The 10,609-nt window shown below is 39.7% G+C and overlaps 1 pseudogene; it reads right to left on the minus strand.

Annotated features, from left to right (window-relative positions):
* Nucleotides 1–8,484: 8,484 nt before the first annotated feature.
* LOC122208788 lies at nucleotides 8,485–8,838 on the minus strand (annotated as a pseudogene).
* Between the last annotated feature and the right edge of the window lie 1,771 nt (nucleotides 8,839–10,609).

Raw genomic sequence — 10,609 nt, forward strand, 5'->3', positions numbered from 1 at the left:
CTGAAACAGGAAGAAAGAGAAAATTTGAACCAACCCATAACCAGCAAAACAATTGAATTAGTAATCAAAAGTCTTCCAACAACAAAAGTCCAGGGCCAGATGGCTTTCCAGGGAAATTCTACCAGACATTTAAAGAAGAGCTAATATTTCTTCTTCTCAAACTGTTCCAAAAAATAGAGATGGAAGGAAAACTTCCAAATTCCTACAAGACCAGCGTTACCCTGATTCCAAAACCAGACAAAGATGCATGAAAAAGGAGAATTACAAGCCAATATCCTTGATGAACATGGATGCAAAATTCTCAACAAGATACTAGAAAATTGAATTGAACACTACATTAAAAGAACTATTCACCACCATCAAGTGGAATTTATTCCTGGGCTGCAGCACTGGTTCAATATTTGCAAATCAATCAACATGATGTACCAAATCAATAGAAGAAAGGATAAGAACCATGATCCTATCCATAGATGCAGAAAAAGCATTTGACAAAATACAGCATGCATTTTTGATAAAAACCCTCAATAAAGTAGGGATAGATGCAATATACCTCAACATCATAAAGGCCATATATTAAAGACCCACAACTAATATCATCTTCAATGGAGAAAAACTGAGAACTTTTCCTCCATGGTCAGGAACAAGACAGGGATGTCCACTCTCACCTTTACTATTTAACATAATACTAGAAGTCTTAGCCTCAGCAATCAGGCAACAAAAAAAAATTAAAGGCACCCAAACTGGCAAGGAAGAAGTCAAACTTTCACTATTTGCATACAACATGATACTCTATGTAGAAAACCTGAAAGACTCGACCCAAAAATTGCTAGAACTAATATATTAATTCAGCAAAGTCACAGAATATAAAATCAATGTACAGAAATCTGTTGCATTTCTATACACCAATAATGAAACAGCAATAAATAAATAAATTTTATATATATATATATATATATATATATATATATATATATATATATATATATATATAAAGGAATAAATCTCGTTTAAATTTGCACCAAAAACCATAAGATACCTAGAAATAAACCTAACCAAAGAGGTAAAAGATCTGTACTCTGAAAACTATAGAATTCTTTTGAAAGAAATGGAACAAGATACAAAGTAATGGAAAAACATTCCATGCTCATGGATTGGAAGAACAAATATTATTAAAATGTCTGTACTACCCAAAACAATCTACACATTTAATCCTTACCAAAATACTACCAGAATTTTTTTCACAGAGGTAGAACAAACAGTTCTAAAATTTGTGTGGAACCACAGAAGACCCCAAATAGTCAAAGAAACCCTGAAAAGGAAAAGCAAATCTGGAGGCATCACGATTCCAGACTTCAAGCTATATTACAAAGCTGTAGTCATCAAGACAGTATGGTACTGGTACAGATACAGACACATAGATTAATGGAACAGAATAGAAAACCCAGAAATGGACCCACAACTATATGGCCAACTAATCTTCAACAAAGCAGGAAAGAATAGCCAATGGATAAAAGACAGTCACTTCAACAAATGGTGTTGGGAAAACAGGACAGCAACATGCAGAAGAATGAAACTGGACCACTTTCTTATACCATACACAAAAATAAATTCAAAATGGATGAAAGAACTAATTGTGAGACAGGAAACCATCAAAATCTTTTATTTTTTTTATTTATTTTATTTTATTTTATTTTTTTTATTTTTTAATATATGAAATTTACTGTCAAATTGGTTTCCATACAACACCCAGTGCTCATCCCAAAAGGTGCCCTCCTCAATACCCATCACCCACCCTGCCCTCCCTCCCACCCCCCATCAACCCTCAGTTTGTTCTCAGTTTTTAACAGTCTCTTATGCTTTGGCTCTCTCCCACTCTAACCTCTTTTTTTTTTTTTTTTCCCTTCCCCTCCCCCATGGGTTTCTGTTATGTTTCTCAGGATCCACATAAGAGTGAAACCATATGGTATCTGTCTTTCTCTGTATGGCTTATTTCACTTAGCATCACACTCTCCAGTTCCATCCATGTTGCTACAAAAGGCCATATTTCATTTTTTCTCATTGCCACGTAGTATTCCATTGTGTATATAAACCACAATTTCTTTATCCACTCATCAGTTGATGGACATTTAGGCTCTTTCCATAATTTGGCTATTGTTGAGAGTGCCGCTATAAACATTGGGGTACAGGTGCCCCTATGCATCAGTACTCCTGTATCCCTTGGATAAATTCCTAGCAGTGCTATTGCTGGGTCATAGGGTAGGTCTATTTTTAATTTTCTGAGGAACCTCCACACTGCTTTCCAGAGCGGCTGCACCAATTTGCATTCCCACCAACAGTGCAAGAGGGTTCCCGTTTCTCCACATCCTCTCCAGCATCTATAGTCTCCTGATTTCTTCATTTTGGCCACTCTGACTGGCGTGAGGTGGTATCTGAGTGTGGTTTTGATTTGTATTTCCCTGATAAGGAGCGACGTTGAACATCTTTTCATGTGCCTGTTGGCCATCCGGATGTCTTCTTTAGAGAAGTGTCTATTCATGTTTTCTGCCCATTTCTTCACTGGGTTATTTGTTTTTCGGGTGTGGAGTTTGATGAGCTCTTTATAGATTTTGGATACTAGCCCTTTGTCCGATGTGTCATTTGCAAATATCTTTTCCCATTCCGTTGGTTGCCTTTTAGTTTTGTTGGTTGTTTCCTTTGCTGTGCAGAAGCTTTTTATCTTCATAAGGTCCCAGTAATTCACTTTTGCTTTTAATTCCCTTGCCTTTGGGGATGTGCCGAGTAAGAGATTGCTACGGCTGAGGTCAGAGAGGTCTTTTCCTGCTTTCTCCTCTAAGGTTTTGATGGTTTCCTGTCTCACATTCAGGTCCTTTATCCATTTTGAGTTTATTTTTGTGAATGGTGTGAGAAAGTGGTCTAGTTTCAACCTTCTGCATGTTGCTGTCCAGTTCTCCCAGCACCATTTGTTAAAGAGACTGTCTTTTTTCCATTGGATGTTCTTTCCTGCTTTGTCAAAGATGAGTTGGCCATACGTTTGTGGGTCTAGTTCTGGGGTTTCTATTCTATTCCATTGGTCTATGTGTCTGTTTTTATGCCAATACCATGCTGTCTTGATGATGACAGCTTTGTAGTAGAGGCTAAAGTCTGGGATTGTGATGCCTCCTGCTTTGGTCTTCTTCTTCAAAATTACTTTGGCTATTCGGGGCCTTTTGTGGTTCCATATGAATTTTAGGATTGCTTGTTCTAGTTTCGAGAAGAATGCTGGTGCAATTTTGATTGGGATTGCATTGAATGTGTAGATAGCTTTGGGTAGTATTGACATTTTGACAATATTTATTCTTCCAATCCATGAGCGGGGAATGTCTTTCCATTTCTTTATATCTTCTTCAATTACCTGCATAAGCTTTCTATAGTTTTCAGCATACAGATCTTTTACATCTTTGGTTAGATTTATTCCTAGGTATTTTATGCTTCTTGGTGCAATTGTGAATGGGATCAGTTTCTTCATTTGTCTTTCTGTTGCTTCATTGTTAGTGTATAAGAATGCAACTGATTTCTGCACATTGATTTTGTATCCTGCAACTTTGCTGAATTCATGTATCAGTTCTAGCAGACTTTTGGTGGAGTCTATCGGATTTTCCATGTATAATATCATGTCATCTGCAAAAAGCGAAAGCTTGACTTCATCTTTGCCAATTTTGATGCCTTTGATTTCCTTTTGTTGTCTGATTGCTGATGCTAGAACTTCCAGCACTATATTAAACAACAGCGGTGACAGTGGGCATCCCTGTCGTGTTCCTGATCTCAGGGAAAAAGCTCCCAGTTTTTCCCCGTTGAGGATGATGTTAGCTAGGAAACCATCAAAATCTTAGAGAAGAGGCAGCAACGTCTTTGACCTTAGCCGCCGCAAGTTCTTACCAGACCTGTCTCCAGAGACAAGGGAAACAAAAGCAAACATGAACTATTAGGACTTCATCAAGATAAAAGACTTTTGCACGGTAAAGGAAACAATCAACAAAACTAAAAGGCAGCCTACAGAATGGGGAAACATATTTGCAAATGACATATCTGATAAAGGATTAGTATCCAAAATCTATAAAGAACTTATCCAACTCAGCACCCCAAAAAACAAATAATCCAGTTAAGAAATGGTCAGGGGGTGCCTGGGTGGCTCAGTTGGTTGAGCTTCCACTTCGGCTCAGGTCATGATCTCACAGCTGGTGAGTTTGAGCCCCTCATCGGGGTCTGTGTGGACAGCTCAGAGCCTGGAGTCTGCTTTGGATTCCGTGTCTCCCTCTCTCTCTGTCCCTCTGCCACTCATGTTCTCTCTCTCTCTCTCTCTCAAAAATAAACAAACATTAAAAAAAAAAAAAAAAAAAACGAAACGGGCAGAAGAGATGAATAGACATTTTTCCAAAGAAGTCATCCAGATGGCTAACAGACAGACACATGAAAAGATGCTCACTCATCATCAGGGAAATACAAATCAAAACTATGATGGGATACCACCTCACATCTGTCAGAATGACTAAAATTAACAACACAAGAAACAACAGGTGTTGGCAAGGATGTGGAGAAGGGGGAACCCTCTTACACTGTTGGTGGGAAGGCAAACTGGGACAGCCACTCTGGAAAACAATATGGAGGTTCCTTAAAAAGTTACAAATAAAACTACCCTACATTCCAGCAATTGCACTAGTAGGTATTTACCCAAAGGACACAAAAATACAGATTTGAAGGGGTACCTGTACCCCTATGTTTATAGCAGCATATATACAACATATATATATATATATATATATATATATATATATATATATATACATACAACATATATATATACACACACACACACATATATACATATATATACACATATACATATATATACACATATATTACATATATATATATGTATATATATATATATACACATATATATATATACACATATATATATATACACAACAGTCAAATTATGGGAAGAGCCCAAATGTCCATCGACTGATGAATGTATAAAGAAGGTGTGGTATATATGTACAATGGAATGTTACTCAGCCATCAAAAAGAATGAAATCTTGCCATTTGCAAGCACATGGGTGGAACTAGAATGTATTATGCTAAGTGAAATAAGTCAGTCAGAGAAAGACAAATGCCATATGATTTCACTCATATGTGGAATTTAAGAAACAAGACAGATGAACATATGGGAAGGGGGAAAAAGAAAGGGAGACAAACCTTCATAAGAGACTCTTTTTTTTTTTTTTAATGTTTATTTATTTATTTTGAGAGAGTATGAGTGGTGAAAGGGCAAAGAGAGTGGGAGAGAGAGAATCCCAAGCAGCTCTGTGCTGTCAGTGCAGAGCCCAACATGGGGCTTGATCTCACAAACTGAGAGATCATGACCTGAGCTGAAATCAAGAGTTGGATGCTTGGGGTGCCTGGGTGGCTCAGTCAGTTAAGTGTCCAACTTCAGCTCAGGTCATGAACTCAGGGTTTGTGAGTTTGAGCCCTGTGTCGGGCTCTGTGCTGACAGCTCACGGCCTGGAGCCTGCTTTAGGATTCTGTGTCTCCCTCTCTCTCTCCCCCTCCCCCACTCACACTGTCTCTCAAAAATGAATAAATGTTAAAAAAGATTTTTTAAGGCAAATATCTTAGAACTAAAATGTTGACAATGGTTTTAACAGTCAAGATTCCTTTAAAAAGCAGAAGGCACCCTAAGTTGGAATTTAGTAAGTAGTTTCTTCTAAAAGGTCAACTTACAGAAATGTAAGCAGCATTAAGGGAATCAACAAGAGAATGTAAGGTACCCACACTCTGACAATAGCAGTAAGCCATTAGCACCTATATGCCTGAAGGAGGAAAGGAAGCTCTGTAAAAGCGGGAAGTGTGGGAGAGGGGCCTCTGGGCAGGAGCTGTTTTTGCAGAAAAAGCCACCACTGCCAGAACTTAGGTGATGAAAAGGTAGAGAGTGGAGAAGAAACACCCCACTTTCTGGTTTCCTGCAATTGCTTCCCATTGGCTGAACCCAGCTGGAAGCCAGAAGGCAAAGAAGCCCATTGGTGCCTCCCCCCACCCGCCACCAGGGCTTAGCCTTCCACAGCCTAAAGGAGGGCAGAGACTGGATCTGGAGGAGAGGGGACACGCAGGAAATGACCAAGCCCAGTCAGTGCCAGTCTGAGGGTAAAGAGAGGGAAGGTGAGCAAGACAAGTGCAGGGTTGGATCCTGCCTTTATTAAAATTTAGGTATTGTGTCACTGTGGATTTTTTTGCTTTTTAAAAACTGTTACATTAAAATATGATTTATCTTGATTACTGAATTTGTTAACACTGTCCTCCCCCACACTCCCTTAAATTTTGTACCTGAGGCAAATGTGTCACTCACCTTACTCTAATCCTGGCCTTAATTAAAGGGATTCTCTCTGGATAGGAAGATTGTGGGTGGTTTTTATTTTCTCATTTTTGCTCATCTGCATGTTCTAAATGTTTTGAAGTGAGCATGTATTCCTTATATAATAAAAACAAATGCAAAATTTTCTTCTTTGAAAGTAGGGATTCTTGGGGCACCTCGGTGGCTCATTCGGTCAAGCGTCTGACTTTGGTTCAGGTCATGATCTCACGGTTTGTGAGTTCATGTCCCACATAGGTCTGTGAGTTCATGCCCTGCAGCAGGTTCTGTGCTGATGGCTCAGAGCCTGGGGCTTGCTTCAGATTCTGTGGCTCCCTCTCTCTCTGCCCCTCCCCCACTCATATTCTGTGTGTGTGTGTCTCTCTCTAAAAAATCAATAAAACATTTAAAAAAATTAAAAAGAAAGTAGGGATCCTTTGTACAACATGGAGCAGACTTAGCAAGAAAATCAAATGTTTGTTGAATGTGAATTAAAAAAATGTGTGTATCAACTCTATTACCAAATCCTAACTCTTCTCAATTTCTAACTCAAATGCCAATTTCTCATGAAACATTTCCTTATATCCCCAATCATACTGACCTACAAAGGCCCACACAGTGTGCGCATGGACCACCCCTATCTCTTCACCGTACCTCCTGCCGCCCTCCCTCTCATTCACTTGACTCCACTACATTGGCTCCCTCCTGGCTGTTGCTCCTGGTATATGGGGAACAATTAGTTAATATTTGTTGAGTGAATAAATGAATGAATGAATATGGCATCTCCCTTGTTTTTTATCATTCTTGACATAATCTGTTTTGTTCTATATAGGTGTGTATTTATCTTACCTCCCCTACTCTTAAACAGCTCAGGCCATCCTACTCACTTTGATATGACCCTTGGTCCCTGGCACATTGCTTGGAATGTACTTAATAACAACTGTTAACAACAATAGTAGGAAGAGCTCCTCCCTTTTTTTTGAGTGATTACTATGAGCCAAGCCCTGTAGTAAACATTTATAGGTATCCATCACCTCATTTATATATCTAAATGACTGTCAGGATGCACATGTAGGAAAGCACATAGTCATAAAAGGGACCTTCTGTACAGGGTGCCTGGTGGCTCAGTCAGTTAAGCATCTGACTCTGCCTCAGGTCATGATCTCGCAGTTCATGAGTTTGAGCCTTGTGTGGGGCTCTGTGCAACAGCTCAGAGCCTGAAGCCTGCTTTGGATTCTGAGTCTCTGTCTCTCTCTGTCACTTCCTTGCTTGTACTCTGTCTCTCTCTTTCTCTTAAAAATAAATACGCATTAAAAATATTAAATTAACAAGTACTTAAAAATTTTATCAGAGCTAATTTCTGATATAGTAAATATCAGTAGATATAGCCCACACATAAACTAAAACTCTTTGGGGTCCTCAATACCTTTAAGAGTATTATGTGGCCCAGGGAGCAAATTGCTTGAGAACTTGGTGTTATTAGGTAGTATTTAAGTTTCTTTTCGGCTCTAAAATTGAAGGGTTCTCTGCTCATAAAGCAATTTAGATCATACGTAACTTTTGGAGGGCAGGAGCAGGGGCTCCAGATCACTAGGCAGTCTTTGGGGCAGCTCAGAGAAGAAGGGCCATCTTGGAACTGGATTCTGGGCCTAGGTTACACATTGTTTGACTGATCTTGGGCACCTGGATTTTCTCTGCTCTTAACTGCTCGATAGACTTGTGGAAGCTCCTTTCCTGTCTTGGACTCACACACAACTCCCAGTTATGATTCATTTCTCCCACACTCATTATTTCACTCCTTGTCCTCTTTTATGCTGAAGTGATATGTAAATTTTTACCTTGACCCTTGACTAGAACCTGCTTCCGACTTTCTTTCTTTCTTTCTTTCTTTCTTTCTTTCTTTCTAGTCCTCCAACCAGATTTATTGAACATAACAAAATTCTATATACAAGGTGACCTGGATCTGCTGCCTCAAAACACGATCCTTTCTTTCTTACTTATATTTTGATAAGTCAGTCCACTGAGTGTGAAAAAGCAGCTTACTCTAAAATTCATAGAAAAGTGCCCAATGCACACTAAACAAATGGGGCCTAACCACTGGAAGTTTAATAGTTCTACAAGATAATTAACATAGGATCAAGCCCCTAAGACAGGCTGCTGGAGAACTGAAATGAGATGTCAAGAGACCATTTTGTGCTCTGCTACTGTGATGCCATCATGTTTCCGGATCATAATGTTCCCATTATCTGATTCTAGACACACCACAGGAATTTAGTGGGGACTGCGGTTAGCTTAGCTGCTTGCTGGGCTAGAACAGATGTTACTCCAGCATGCTCATCTGACAGGGATCCGCGGCAGCCCAGATTAAGACCTTGTGAATCTGTGCACAGGACTCCAACAATGGATGAATTCTTCACTGTGTCCTCCAAGTGTTGCTCCAAGGTCGTCTCCATCCCGCCTGCTGCCTGCCCTGCCCCTACCCTGCTTCCAACATTATATACTTAGTTGTCCATAAACCAAGGTCTTACAATATCCAAACACTTCCTGGATTAGGTAATATTACCTAAGATGTTAGCCCCAAATATCTTATTTCATATTGCCCAGGGCATGTGCAGGATTACAACAGATTTCATGGTTTAAATTCTTTCTCATTGATTACCTCTGGGGAAAGGAACAGGGTGGCAAAAAATAAAACTTTGTTTCAAATGAAGCAATCTGAAAATAATCTGAAATGTAATTATTTCTAAAAAAATTCCTTGTTTGGCTGGCATCATTCCATACCAGGGAGGATCATCTTGCAGGGTGGTTACAGAAGTGCAAAGTGCATCACACATCACTGGGCAGTAAAGAATGGTTTTGTTTTTTATCCCCTTCAGTTAACTGAGTCATAATTTGATGGAGTGAACTTGAAAGGAACAGCTTTGAATCCAAATGACAGCCCCGCCTTAGTTTAAAGCTAGGTTCTCTTTTCTGCTTATTATGGATCTTTGATAAAAAATACAATTGCTGAGAAGTTTGTTTTGCTTGCTGTTTGCTACGAGCATTGTGAGACCTTTCCTGATTGTAACCCACTGTAGAATGGGCTGTAAAACTTCCTAAATGTAGTCTGATATGTAATGGAATGAGTGATTGTATACAAACTAACCGGCATTTCTCGCTTCTGTAAACCTGCTTGCTTAGCACATTCCTCACCTACCCCCTTCCCCCTTTCTTCCTCCCGCCACAAGTAAAAAAAAACCTCCCCTGTGCTATTTGTCTCTGTCTATAAAAACGCTATACCAACCCTAATCGTGGCCTCTTGCGTCACCGGCGACGAGTGCGCAGAGGACCAGGTTCGAACCTGCAATAAACGACCCTTGCCGCTTGGCTTTGACTTACGACTCTGGTGGTCTTTTGTGGGAGGTTTTAGAACTTTGGGCATTACAAACTAAGAATATTCACTGGCCTCTATTACTTTATGAAAATGATATTTTTTAAAAATCCAGATGCACTAGAAACTTAGATACACTATATATTGTATGAAGTATACATACTGGAAATGCTTCATACTTTCTATTCATCTGCTAGTATTTGATGTAATTGGTGATTTCTTTTGCTCTGCTTTTGTTGTTTTCTCAGTATGTTCCCATGTTGATGGATGTGGAGGAAAGACGCAAGCGAAGGTGTTACTCCCAACCAGGGCACTTATTTGCTGTGAGATCTTTGGCTTGTTCCCTGGGTCTCCATGGCTCACATCTGTTACACAAGGGGAAGACTTGCCTTTGAGGGACAACTGGGAGGAAAACACAAGATCCAGACAACAAAGTCTTTTGGAAAGTTAAAAGTACTATTCAAAACCTAAGTAGTAGTAGTAGTAACTATTTCTCATGCTTAATTCTCAAAATACTATGGAGGGAAACTGGAACCTAGACATTGGTTCCACTTGCAAGATTAGAACAAGATGGATGAAGAATGTTCCGTGAATTCCAAAGCAACTCAGTGGTGAGCCTGCTATATCTGCCTTTGTCCAGCCCAAGGAAATATCCTCAAAGCTGGAGGTCAGTGGTGAGATGTCTTCAAAGTGGGAACAGCAGCATCTATTTCCAGATCCCCAGCTTTGCGTGAAAGGAGGGCTGCTTGCTCACACAGGTTCTCCTTCTCAAAGCTGCTTTCATAATCTGCCCTCCTCTTGCTTTACCAAAGGAATGCATACTCTTAACCTGCCCTGACCTGCCCCTGGGAGCA

This window comes from Panthera leo, chromosome E2 (genome assembly GCF_018350215.1).
Source record: "Panthera leo isolate Ple1 chromosome E2, P.leo_Ple1_pat1.1, whole genome shotgun sequence".
NCBI lineage: Eukaryota > Metazoa > Chordata > Mammalia > Carnivora > Felidae > Panthera > Panthera leo.